This window comes from Rhinichthys klamathensis, unplaced genomic scaffold (genome assembly GCF_029890125.1).
Source record: "Rhinichthys klamathensis goyatoka isolate OS25496 unplaced genomic scaffold, OSU_Roscu_1.1 h1tg000266l_1, whole genome shotgun sequence".
Lineage (NCBI taxonomy): Eukaryota > Metazoa > Chordata > Actinopteri > Cypriniformes > Leuciscidae > Rhinichthys > Rhinichthys klamathensis.
Window position 1 is genome coordinate 407,155 of NW_026606787.1, and position 9,882 is coordinate 417,036.

A 9,882-nucleotide genomic window follows, 5' to 3' on the forward strand; every position below is an offset into this window, starting at 1 on the left:
CTTCTAAAACACCCAGAGGGCCTCTGTGCTATCCACTCCACACTCCACCAGACACTTAAGATCAAATGAACTTCTTATAATGCATTCAAATGGTTCAAAACACCACCCACCCACCCACTACCAACATACACATCCCTTGCAGTAAAAACTAAGGCTCCACGACCTTTGGCATGTAGCCATTAGTCAAATAGTCTTAATGGTATTTGCAGCCTATTACTCTGGCCTTTTTTTAGCAATCAAACACTTGGCCATGGGCACATGTTTACAACACTCACATCACTGACCACCACTAGTGCAGGACAGATGCCATGGGAGTTAGTCCAAAACTCTGCCTTAGCTAATAGGATCAGTCAGGCTCAATTCTGATCGAATCGAGTCATACATTAAGATTAAGTAACATTCCGCTATAGTGCATTTTGTCTAAAAAAACAACAACTTGACTTAACAGCTTTATTACCATGTAGTTTTGCTCCAATATAGATTGTCCATTTCACCCTCCAACACTCACACTACAACTATAACAAAAACAAGCCATTCTTTTACTTTTATGACTCCAAATAGCAGAACAATGACTTTATCTCACTCAATGCATGTCAAGAGGGAAATAGAAAAATATTTTGGACCTATACATGACTGATCTGCATAAACGTCTCTCCAGATATGGTGCCATCAACAGCAGATACGGGGTACTATTGCCTCACTGAGCTAACAAACACAGCAGTGTCAACATTACACACACAGCACACTAGTGGTTACGTCATGCTGATAGCCCTCCACCACTGGGGGAACTCCAGCAATTCTGTCTTATCTAACTGTGCCTGATATGACACAACTGATGCTGATAGCAGGCAACAGAACTCAACACAAAGGTGGGTGAAAGGAGAATGCTTTTAGCCTGTCTTCTAACAAGGCTATTCACTGACCAGAAAAACCTGTAAAAATGCTTCATGAAAGTAGTGAAAACAGTATTTAAAAGCTAATTATAGTAAAGTGCTATTTAAAGCAACACACTTTGCTAATTAACTACAACATGACGCCGGAACTATACTTTGGGCTTTTTAGCGAGCATAAGAGATTTTTCAACATTAAAAAAAACATTAATGACCTCAAACATTTGAACATTAGTTTAATAGGCTATATAAACATTAATAATGTGTAATTATAGTCGACATTGACATGGCTGATGATGATGAACACCTTTAATGAATAACACAAAACAAAGCTCTCTTCCACAATGAAACAATAACATTTGCACAATGATTTCAGGAGCAGATCTTCTGGAGCCTTAGAGGCAGCACTGCAATGGGGCAAAACCCACTCATTACAACACAGCCAACTCAGCGAAGTGGTCCACCACAGTCAATACAAAGAGTGACAGCATGACGGGAAGCCAAGAAGTCTGCTTACAAAGAAAGCATTTTGCATATGGTTAATTTCCTTCGATGCACCACTCTAAGCTGCTCATTTATCAAAATGAAGAATGGTCAAGGACAAACACTTTGTATGCTATCAACTCCTTATCTTGTCCCTGAATACTACTTGAGCATGTTCCGCAGTTCATACAAGGAGAAACAAGGCATCTGACATAAATTAACGAAAAGGCCTGCTGTAATAAAGCTTGCAGCTGCAAAACTGCTGTGCACCATGTATTAGAGTTTATGCAAAGCATTTTGAAAACGGACAGAGATAAAGTGGTAAACTAGCTCCACATTTCACCAGACAATGCTTAAAAGACAAACTCATTTATTTCCAGTGCTTATCACTAATCTGAATGGGGCAGAGAGGAGAGGGAGAAAGAATATCATTACTCAAAACAGAGGGTGGAACTGGAGTTGATGCGAGTCCAAAACAAATCTGTTGTTTTCTGGCCATGAGTCCTGGCGGCCCTGCAGAGCAAAGAGGTTGTCTGAGGCTAGTTATGTTTTGGGTTCAGGCATCTCGCTGGTCCACTTATGACACTGTGCACTGCTTTGTTCTCTTCTAATGTACAGTGGAAAAGAATGCTGCTCAAGAGAAGAAGAAAAAAACTAAGCTGGCCAATGTCCAATTACACTAATACACTTAAGCTGTGTGGCCTCCATTTTTTACATTCCACTGCCTTTCATGTGCAAATCAACAGCTGTTGACAAGCATTTGGTATCTACTATGATTTATTGACCCTTAATAACAACAACAACAACATCCGAGAAATGGAAAGCGAGCGAGTATAGTTGCAGCCTCGTCGAGAGCTTTGTGAAGGGGGCGGGGAGGTGCACAAAAGATGTTATACCATCGTGTTTATGCAAGACTTCTCAACACTTTCTGAGCGATATTTACAGTACAATGAAGGAAACCAAAGTCTCTGCTTCACATGAAAACAATGGAACAGTGAGGCAGTGTAGAGACTTGTGAAGAGCTACACAAATAATCGCAGTTCAGTACGTCACTGCACGAGCTCCAGCTCTAAATATGGGCTCACAAACCACATATTGTTGAAGTCTATGAAGGCTATTTCCATGCACTAATGCTCTTTAGCCCAATGTTATCTGTATAGTGGGGGATAAACATTTGATAGGCGCTATATATATTAGTTCGAAGCTCTATAAGAAACAACATTATGTAGCGGCTATTCTTTCTAAACCAAACCATGTTACAGCACCAGACACGTTCAATAATGTGATGTTGACAATAAATCCTAAATACCACTGATCTAATCTGATTAACACCGAAGACACATTCAAAACAGACTGAAAATATACGCCTCATCCTCTGCTTGCACCCGGCAGCGTTACTACAGAACTAACGTTAGCTAAGCATTCAATATACTATACATGACCACATAAACCGAGCTAACTCAACTAACGTTAGCTCAAACCAAAAAAAAACGCTCAACGGTGACAGTGTGCTTTGCCAAAAACATTGTATATAATTGTAGAAAGCTAGCTGAAAACATAACGTGACGCGCCGGGTGAAATTGAACGACATTCCGTCTAACGTTAAAGCATAAACACTGCTGCTAGCTATGCTAACTAGCCGAATAGTCTTCACGGAGGGGTTGATTTCCGCCTTGCGCAAAGACGCTCATTCAATCTAGCCGAGGGTCAGTGAAGGAATAACGGCCGTTAGCCCCCAAAAGACCCTGTTTCTCCGTCAAACGGATCGGAGAACTCTCGGCGCCCTTAAAACCGATAAACTGCTGACAGACTCGTGGGCAAAATGTCTTGTAGTAACTTACCTCTCCGCGGAAGGTGAAGGTCTGTCGCTACTGGAGGTTAATGTAACGTTAGTTTCTGAGGTGAACGAAATGAAGAAATGTCCACGATTAATCCACATGTACGGCTTGCTACGGGCGTGTTTTGGTCCTCGTTGCTTTGAGCCCCAAATCCACTTGAGCGCCGCGCTTCTGTCGTGTGAGAAACTAAGCTGCTCTCGCACTCCCTCAATGGTTCGGCCTTCTCGCGCTCCTCGTCTGTTTTTCTTTCTCCGCCGTCTGTTTTACTCGCGTTTCCGCCCTCTTATATCCAAACGGCAGTTATTCGAGAAAACCAGCTCGTGCCCATTTTGTCTAGTTGTTTTTTCGCAGCAGTGGCTGTAAATACACGAACGAGAATCTCAGCGGATCAGAGATGACTGGAGTCCGTGTGTGTGTGACTGACTGACTGCTGTGCTGCTTGCAAAGCGATAGTCCGCTGGACGTCAAGTGCAGCTTCTCAGCTCTTAAAGGGCCAGTGCGTTTAAAATAGGTCCCACTGCTATGTAAAGATAGATAGATAGATAGATAGATAGATAGATAGATAGATAGATAGATAGATAGATAGATAGATAGATAGATAGATAGATAGATAGATAGATAGATAGATAGATAGATAGATAGATAGATAGATAGATAGATAGATAGATAGATAGATAGATAGATAGATCAAATGATAAATCAAATGTTTAAACTCAGTTTCAGGTAGCATAAACTCTACTTTTTTTTTACTTAATTTTGTAAGGAAAAAACTTCCATCATTTAATGTCTAAAATCAAAATAATACTAATTACTCTGAGAAGGTTCTGCAGTTGAACTTTTTGCAGATACAGTGGGTGGAATAATTATTTGATCTGCTGATTTTGTAAGTTCGCCCACTTACAAAGAAATGAAGGGTCTATCATTTTTATGGTAGGTTTATTTTAACGGATAGAGACAGAATATCAACCAAAAAATCCAGAAAAACACATTATGTAAAGGTTGTAAATGAATTAGCATTTGATCGCGTGAAATAAGTATTTGATCCCCAACCAACCAGCAAGAATTATGCCTCCCACAGATTGGTTATGTGCCCATGTGGAACACAGATTAGTCCTGTCACTTTAAGAACTCCTAATATCCTAATGTCAGTAAACACCAGTCCACAGAATCTGTATCGTCCATTCCATCCTCTCCACCACCACAATGGGCAATACCAAAGAGCTGTCAAACGTCAGGGACCAGATCGTAGACCTGCACAAGGCCTGGAATGGGCTACAAGATCTTGAAGCTTGGAGAGAAGGATACTTGTTGATGTGATTATTCGGAAATTGAAGAAATACAAAATGAAAAATCAATCGCCCTCGTTCTGTAGCTCCATGCAAGATCTCGCCTCATGGGGTAAGGATGATCATGAGAAAGGTGAGGGATCAGCCCAGAACTACACGGGAGGAGCTTGTCAATGATCTCAAGGCAGTTGGGACCACAGTCACCAAGCAAACCATTGGTAACACACTACACTGCAATGGATTGAAATCCTGCACCACCCACAAGGTCCCCCTGCTCAAGAAGGCACATGTACAGGCCCGTCTGAAGTTTGCCAATGAACATCTAATGATTCAGGGAAGGCTTGGGAGAAAGTGTTGTGGTCAGATCATATGAGACCAAAATCGAGCTCTTTGGCATCAACTCAACTCGCCGTGTTTGGAGGGAGAGAAATGCTGACTATGACCCCAAGAACACCATCTCTACAGGCAAGCATGGAGGTGGAAACATCATGCTTTTGGGCTGTTTCTCTGCTAAGGGTACAGGACGACTTCACTGTATTGAGGAGCCAATGGACGGGGCCATGTACCATAAAATCTTGGACGAGAACCTCCTTCCTTCAGCCAGAACACTGAAGATGGGTCTTCCAGCATGACAATGACCTAAAACATACTGCCAAGGCAACAAAGGAGTGACTCAAGAAGAAGAACATTAAGGTCATGGAGTGGCCTAGCCAGTCTCCAGGTCTTAATCCTACTGAAAATCTGTGGAGGGAGCCGAAACTTTGAGTTGCCAAACGACAGCCAAGAAACCTTAAGGATTTAAAGAGGATCTGTAAAGAGGAGTAGACCAACATCCCTCCTGAGATGTGTGCAAACCTGGTGACCAACTACAAGAAACGTCTTACCTCTGTGCTTGCCAACCGGTTGCCAACAAAGGTTTCTCCACAAGTACTAAAGCATGTTTTGCTTGGGGATCAAATACTTATTTCACTCACTGAAATGCAAATCAATTTATAACCTTTATATAATGTTTTTTTTTCTGGATTTTGTGGTTGATATCCTGTCTCTCTCCGTTAAAATAAACCTACCATACAAATTATAGCCCCTTAATTTCTTTTTAAGTGGGCAAACTTACAAAATCAGCAGGGGATCAAATAATTATTCCCCCCACTGTTTGTCTATTGTGTGAGATTTAATGGTATAATTCACCCAAAAAAATTTAATTATGTCATCATTTACTCACCCTATGTTTCTTCTGTGGAACATAAAGGTAGAACCAAACAGTTTCAGTTCCCATTGATTTTCATTGAATGGACAAAAACTACAATGGAAGTCAATGGGAACCAAAACTGTCTAGCATTACCAAATACGTGTATTTGTGACTAACTTATTTAGACCACAAACCTTGGTCTGCATAATGATAGATGGCCAAACAAAATATCAGAGGTTCTGTCATCCAACTGAAATATCACTGCACTTCCAGAAAACACATGCACACTTTCGCAAATGGCTCTTGCAGACACTAATGTGTTGTACCCCCTGAGCGGTCTCTCCAGGCCCTCCACATCTGGGCTATTTGAAGCCCGTGGAGAGACAAGCTGTGGATACAGTGTTTTAACATTGAAGAATAGTGTCAGAGAGATCACACTGTTGGCTCAGTAAATGACCTGTGGTTTCTCTAATGATCTGAATCCTTTTCTCTGCAGCTCAGCCACCCACGGCCATCAGGCACCAACAGTTACGCATCCGTGACGCTCCAGAATTAATCAACCTTTCACACACAATCTTCCTGAGGAGTCTTATATGTCAACAGAGTATTATTTCCATACCTCCGTGTAAATGATGTTGACCCGCTAGGGGCATATTGTTTGTGTGGGCAGCTCCTTTGTTCAAGCCCTTGTGTAATCGGCGATTTTTACTGTAAGCATCCGTAGCTTTGCCTGCTCATTACACGTGATTGCGCTTTTCTAAAGTATAACAATATGGCGGTGATCTCACAGGATGATTCTCTGACACACAGCCACCTCATATCTTTGCCCTGTGGTGCTAATCTCTTGTGTGTGAGTGTACGGATTTGCATGTTGACATTTACAATGGATGTGTGTCAGGGTAACCTTCAGAGAGCCAGCGGAAAAAGAAAGAAAAAAATCTCTGAATTGGCATTCATAATCATGAGTCGGTCATTTTTTCACATCGCCTCCAACGCTTGATGTTCCAGTGCTCTTTCGCCTCGAGGGTAAGGCCAAATGACTGAAATTAACTCAGGAATGATGTTGAAAGAATGATTTTTAGTGTTTTGGTCAGATTTGATCAGATGAAATATATATTTATGGCAATCTGATCTGAGTATTTACATGAAAAAGTGTCTTATGTGTAATACAGTAACATTAAGGCCAGGTTGGGTTGACCTACATTCAGTTTCCAAATTACTCCATGATGTCAGAACCGTTTGTTTTTCTTTTGCTCTGTTTTTCTTTCTGCTCCGCAGTCTTTTCATTCTCTTTATCCATCCAGTTTTCCGCCCATCCATGCCGCTGCACCACCATTCCCCTGTCTTTCTCTCTCTCCTGGGTCACCCGCCACTGAAGAGGAAAGAGGGTTGTTTATTTTATCAAAGTTCCCAAGAGCCTAAAGTGTCACGGTGTTATCTCACCCCAATCTCTACAATGCCAATTACTCAGTACTGCGATAAAGTTAAAGCAGTTAAAGTTGCCTGTGTGTGTGTGGATTAACAGAGAAGCAAACCCAACGGGGTATATTGCATTCATATTCCACCGACCATTATAACTTTGTCTTTTTTTATTGTTTTGCAATAGATTGCAACGTGGTTTCCTTATAATAAACTGCCCATGGAAAACAAGCTCAGGGATTTGGATGAGAAGTGAAAGATGAACTGTGTAACAGTAAAACAGAATTTCCAGCACACACACAAAAAGCAGGGCAGGAAACAAATGAATGGTGAAATATGGGAATTACAGAATGAAGCCAAACTGAATTGCCAATTGGTTATGGTTAACATTAGGGTTAATGGTATTTTTGCAGAAAAAAACCCATAAAACATTAAATATGGACAAAAAATACAATGGAAGTCAATGGGACCCGAAACTGTTTGGTTACCAACATTCTTCAAAATATGTTCTTTTGTGTTCCGCAGAAGAAAGAAATGCATACGTCATTTTTATTTGATTAATATCAATTATTTGATCTCAAAACATTAAAAAAAGTAATATACATAAATGAAACATTCACATTAAGATAAGATTATCATGCATTTAGAAAATAAATAGTGAATTTCCATTTCATGCGACTAACTTAAAACATTTCTTGAAAATGGGATAAAAGATTCTTCTTATTTTTTTAAACCCACATGAAACCAACATGAATACAAAGAATACATTTCTAAGAATTTGTAAGAATTGTACGTTTTTTTAAACCAGATTTTAGATTTTTTTTTTATCATGGACAAAAAAAAAAGCTTGTTTCCTCAGAATAACACACATACAATACGACCAATAACATGTATTTAGAATTTAAATACAGTCCATTTTTTTATTTCTGTCTTTAACACTTCTTTGGGAGAATTGCACTTTCAGTTGTCTCTGCATATTAAACTAAAAAAAAAACATTCAGATTCATTGGAAGCAAAGCAATGGAAGTCCCTTCTCACCACAACGCCTTCCTCTTCTGCTCTTTTGTTCTATCAGGCTTCGGGGAAAAAAAATCTGCTCAGCTGCGCACACACATTTATATCTAAGCCGGCATCAAAGTCTTATCCCTGCTGGTTCTTCTGCAAGCAAGGTTTTAGCTACAAGCTATTGATTTCAAAGCCTCTAAATTGGTGGTTATCTAGGAGAGAGCCATTAGGCTAGCTCAAATTAATGATGAGCAACATCAACAGAGGCAGCGGGTGGAGAGAGGGAAATGATGGAGGGCGCTCAAAGTAGCTCTCCCTGTTGATACAGCTGAAGACATTACCATGGCACAAAAGTGACAAATGAATTTGGCTGACAAGAAAGAGAAAAAGAAAACGCCGCTTTTATTTAGATACGCTCAGGCGGATGGTTACTTCACACAGCCACATCTGTGATAACAATTCCACATGCTGGATTCCTCGGACAGATCATCTACATTCCAGACTCTCGCCACACAGTTTACTCAAAGTCTTCCAGCACGCGCACACACTCTCCGTTACGCTTTTTGTTACTTCCCATCTGCGGAAATTAAGCCACCCGTCAAAACTTTGAAAGATGAACCCATTTTAGGCATTACATAATTAGTCTACAAGGAAAAGTAATAGGAAAAGATTTGAGCGGTGATAATAAAAATGAGGAGACATATTTGGAACAGAGTGTGAGTTATATATAGCATCATTATAATTATATCACAAATTCTCAATCAGCAAAAGATGGACAAGAGAGAGAGAGAGAGAGAGAGAGAGGTGTGTGTGTGCACCCTTCAGGTCTAGACAAAATTTAACGCACCAGAGCTGGCTTTCATTACCGCAACCAACCAGAGAACAGGGGGAACATTCCAGAGAATTATCCTCCCCAGCCGAGAAAGAAAGAGAGGGAGAATAAAAGAATAGAGGATATGAGGAGCAGGTGACATTTGCTCAAAGAAAGGAGGAGAATGGACATAAAATATATCTGTATGAAATACAACATCAATAAAAGTGAGGATGTTGGGTGGCCTTTAAATTAATCTCATATCCTCCAGCACACACACACACACACACACACACACACACACACACACAGAAGAGCTCTGGCAGAATGGCTATAGGGTGTGTTGAATAATGGTAGAGATAAATCATCAGCTCCTCAACGTTTCTCCCTCTGTCTAGAGGAAGAGCTTGGCTTTAGGGTCTAGAGTCAATTCGTTTTACATACACAGATCTTAGAAGCTATTTCAAGCCACTAAAGTTCAGTTCAATTGCCGCCTTAAAGGAACAATATGTAATTTTCTCCGCTAGAGGTCGCTTATTCAAAACAAAGGTGTAGCTTGATGATGCCGTAAATGAGTGTGGAATCATGGGAGTTGTCGTCTTCACCTCCACAGGCAACGGAAAGGAATCCGACGGGCAGAAATCATGTTCATGGATCAGCCAATGTATTAAAGCAGGGCGGGCTACCAGTAGGGGGCTGCATCCAAAAGTTTAAAGTCCATGAATTCAAAATAGACAATTTTAATGGAATAATGTAGTATTTATTATAGATGATTTATCTGTGCACTGCAAATCATAATTTTTTAATTCATGTGCCCATGCAATCTTTAATAAAAAAAACTTGCCCAGCCTCTTGCAACAACATCTCTTTTTTTCTCCGATGACGTGTTTACTGACGCGAAGGCGGGACAACCTGTGACTCACGTCACACGAGATCACAGCAAGAGCAAACCACATCCAAC

General features: G+C 40.6%; 1 protein-coding gene across 5 annotated transcripts in view; it reads right to left on the minus strand.

Annotated features, from left to right (window-relative positions):
* The window catches only part of ncor2 (nuclear receptor corepressor 2), a 152,142-nt gene extending 148,508 nt beyond the window's left edge, over window positions 1-3,634 (minus strand). For 4 of the 5 annotated variants that reach the window (XM_056267936.1, XM_056267937.1, XM_056267938.1 and 1 more), the window contains exon 1: window positions 3,215-3,634. The gene's annotated coding sequence lies outside the window, so the exon portion shown is untranslated. The remainder of the gene's footprint in view (window positions 1-3,214) is intronic. The other variant, XM_056267939.1, reaches the window with a different exon arrangement.
* Between the last annotated feature and the right edge of the window lie 6,248 nt (window positions 3,635-9,882).